Source organism: Nematolebias whitei, chromosome 4 (assembly GCF_014905685.2).
Source record: "Nematolebias whitei isolate Nwh7 chromosome 4, NemWhi1, whole genome shotgun sequence".
Classification (NCBI taxonomy): Eukaryota; Metazoa; Chordata; class Actinopteri; order Cyprinodontiformes; family Rivulidae; genus Nematolebias; species Nematolebias whitei.
The window spans coordinates 8,905,479-8,909,811 of record NC_056501.1 but is presented as its reverse complement, the minus strand read 5'-3'; positions in this window follow the sequence as shown (position 1 = coordinate 8,909,811).

Below are 4,333 nucleotides of genomic sequence, written 5' to 3'. Positions count from 1 at the left end.
TCATAGTTTATATATATATATATATATATATATATATATATATATATATATATATATATATATAAATTAAACATTATGTATATGTTTTTAATTAGAAAATAAATAAACTTTTACAAAGCCATTTTCAAATCCCCAAAATATTCAGTTTTTTATGAATTTTTGTTTTATACATTCTTTATTATTTTACATTTTTTTCTACCATTTTTATTTTGGTAAACATTGTCAAAGTATAACATAATAATAATAATAGTAATAATAATAATAATTTTAACCCAGCCACTGAGAGGAGTCAAGTGTGTACTCTCATGTGCCTATCCCAGTTTTTTTTTTACACAATAAAATATTGCATGTTATTTCTTTATTCTTCCATTAATTGTTTTCATGTATTTTTATTAATGAAATTAATAACTTAACATAAAATGAATAAGCTCCTTGAAATAATGCATGTTGTCTAACTGTCATGAAATTATGACGTTTTAGATTTTGTACTCTATTACTTTTTATTCTAAAATAAACATTTTGCACGATCAGACCAGATATTACAAACAATCTGTTAGAGGATGTCCTCAGCAGGTGAAGAGGCAGTGTGTGGAGCAGCATCAGGTGCATCAGCCTGTCCCTCAGGCAGGTGTGATGGAGACTCCGCCCCCTCACACACCTGTGACCAAAGAACAGCCAGATGACACCAGCTGGGTGGACCTGCCTCAGGCACTAAAAACACAAACAAGACTGTTTTTTGCCCGGAGTTTCAAAATTTAGCGTGACAATAATTTTCAAAATAAGAGTCTGTCTCTGTCAGAGCTTAGATAATTCCTGTTGGGTTTTAGAGAAGAAGGTTGATGGATGTTGGAGTTTTAATTGCTAAATTTAGTACTCATCTAATTCAGCAGCAAAGCAGGAACTGACGGAGGACAGAATTAAAAGCTGCGCATATTCTGGTCTTCCTGTGTCTCTCACACTTTAAAAAAGTAGATTCATCCACCCTCAGTAAAATAAAGCTGAATCAGGCAACAACTTGCTCATTAACCCCGACCCCCCCATAGCTCGATGAAATGAAGCCCCCCAAACCTCTTACCTGACTAGTACCAGAATAAAAACAGAGCAGAACCGTCTTTTTTCTTTTACGGTCCATCGGAGCTTAAGTGTTTGTTTGTTAATGTGAACATTACGATCCCTGGAGTCCTGCACTTCTCCAACTTAATTATTAGAAGAGGGGGTGGTGGGGTGTGGGGGGTGGGGGCTAATGAACTGCAGGATTACAGAGGTGATAATCGCTGTCCTGCCAGGTGCATTAAGTTATTATGTGTTATTATTACGCTGCAGGATGTGTCGCCTCCTGTAAAGGATGACATTTTAGGACGTCTCCACGTTCAACTGTTTGTTGTTTGAAGGGTCTGAGGAAAGGTTCTGGTTCAGGGTGGTTTGGTTCTGCTTGGATATGGACTCGGTGCTCATCTCCAGGAAATAAAACCAGTCCTTGGATGTAGAACTAAAAAAATTCCTGTGAGGTTCTTGTTCAACGCTCTGCTGGGCCAGGCTCCTCTTCGGGGGCCTGACATTTTAGTTTCATGTTTTTTGACCCCACTGATTCCTCCCTCCCTCTCCTCTCTCAAATATACCCATGATCCTTCATTCTCCTCCTCAGTGGAGTCTCTGATGTTGCGATTCATCGTCATCATTCGGCGTTCGCAGCCTCGTCGGTTAATTATCATCATGAAGTGTCTATCGAGCATGTCAACGAGCGTTTGACCTCACCGCTACGCGCAGCTTCCTGTTTCATCCCACGCTGTCAGCACGTAGAGATGGAGGTTACTCTGATCACAGCAACACCAGCGAAGAAGAAAAATGACCTGCAGTTATGTTGAACTCTATTGGATGATGGCACTAATCGATGTTTAGTTTGTTTTTCTCTAAAGAGTACAAAAATATAATGTCGCAGTCACAATATTATGATTTATGAACAAAAAGTTTAAAAGTTAAAGAATTTACACAGAACCAGGTCCAAAAGCTTGGTTCTTGTACGGTCTATGACAGTCCTGGTCTTAGACTGGGGTTCTGTGATGGATGGACCGAGAGGCTGTCGTTCAAAAATTAAGTGTAATCGTATGAAAGAACCCTCTGAGGGAACGTTTGATGATCTGACGAGAACATCAAACTGGACTACAGCAAGAAGAAACTCCACAAACATCGGTCCCAAAGTGAAACATGGCGGAGGTAGCGTCATGCTCTGTATCTCTATGGCTGTGCCTACACACACACAAACACACACACAAACAAAAAACTGTGACAGTCTGATCGTGGATCTGGGTTTTGTGACAGTCTGGTCTTACATCAAGATTCTGTAACGGTCTGATTCTGGATCAGGGTTCTGATCGTGCAAAATCACATTCTGCTCCCATTCTTAGAGCTGAGGAAGAAGAGGGGACCGTTTCTGGACCGGCCCACCCGCAGTCCTGACCTGTCCCCGTCCTGTTGGACACATTAGAACACAAGACCACCTGAAACTCTTCATCACCTGGTCTCCTCATCCTCAGAACCTCTTTAAGGGTTGAAGTAAACATGGGAAAACTGGACATGGACCTGGATTTTCCTGGAATTTTATCTTATTTTTTTAATGGGTGAAACAGGAAATAATTTTGGCTTCAAAATATCTGACAGAAAATAAATCAAATACCTGTACATATATATATAATTTTTTTTTTTTTTTCATTTTTGAAACAGTTCTAATAAGTTTGATAAGTGAGTTTTGAGTTCTGTATTCAATAAAATAAGACTTGTTTTGGTTTAGCTCTTCAGTTGTTGCTCTGATACCTTTATGTGAACTGGTTAAATCTGGTTTAAACTGGTTTTAACTAGTTTCAGATCTCAGCAACTTTATTCTTCACTGAAGGAACTAAATGGAGCGTAGCTGCAAAATGAACAGTATCATTTTCGACTAACCTGGGAGCTGACACAGGGCCCAGGACTCCTCTGAGTCTGGACAGGAGGGAGGAAGGATGAGCTGCTGGGCAGAGGACCAAGCTGACCCCCCCCCTCCCCCCCATCACCACCACCCCAACCCCACCCATCCCCTCCAACCAATACTTTTCTGCTCCATTTGGCTCCTTTACAGCAGCAGGACAGGAGATCCAGAGGGCTCGTTGACGAGCCAGAACCGGGGGCTGAGAGGCAGCGGAGGTGGAAACAGGTCATAAAGGTTCTGGAAAAGACCTAGCTGACAGAACACACACAAACACTCAGCAGTGCAATCTCTAAACTCTGTATTTCAGCTAAGGTCCTAGAAAAACTAATAAACTCTCAAATCAAAAAGTATTTGGACTCTTTTAACATCTTACCAGTCCATCAGTCTGGTTTCAGGAAAAAACACAGCACAACGACTGCTTCGTTTAAGGTTTTAAATGATGTTGTTGAAGCACTGGATTCTAAGGGTGCATTCACACCAGCACTGTTGTCCCGAGCTCTAACCCATTTGCCTAGGAAGTCCGGTTCGTTTGGAGAGGTGTGAATGCGCCATCGAATTCTGTCAAGGAAAAAAAAGACGAACTCTGGCCCGGTCTAAAACCTAGGTTTCGGTCCGGTAGAAGAAAACTCTAGCACGGTTTGAGTACAGTGTGAATGTAAGCAGACCGGGCACCACTCCGCAAGCAGGAAGAGGACTACAGCACAGGGCAAACAAACACACATTTCTCTTACCTCATATGGAGCCGTCAGCTGCCTTGTGTGAAAAACAACATTCTCCGTGGTCTTCTGCCTCATCTTCTGCTCATGCTGAGTCCATTGTTGAAAAATGACAAAATAGAACTCCTAAAACCGCTAAAATTTGATGCCACTCTGTTTTTGTTTTTATTTCCAGAAAAAGAAGAAGTATCTTCTTCAGAGGTTTTTGTGTCGTTTTTTTTCAGTAGTTCTTGGTGCAGTGCCACCACACGCGAGTGGGGGAATAGGTTGGTTCAACAGGTTGGCTCGACTGCTGTGAAAAAATTAATAAACTAACATGTATTGTTTAAATATTATTTAATCCATGCTCATTCTGCAGACTTTCAAAGTTGGTGTGTGTATGTGAACTCTGGTAAACTCTTGTAAATGTGAACTTTTGTCCTCTGCTCCTGCAAACGTCCTTGTATTCCACCACCCGCAGAAGAGGCAAAGATACAGAACTTTACGCTTTTCGTATCAAAATGTTTTTCTTTTTCAGAATGTTCTAGCTCATGAAAAAAGACTGTTACAAATCTAATTAAAAAATACCAGATCCACAATGTTTTTCAGAATGTTCTAGTCACATGGATAGAAGACTTGTTACAGAACACGGCTTCAACAAGAAGAATAACATCAT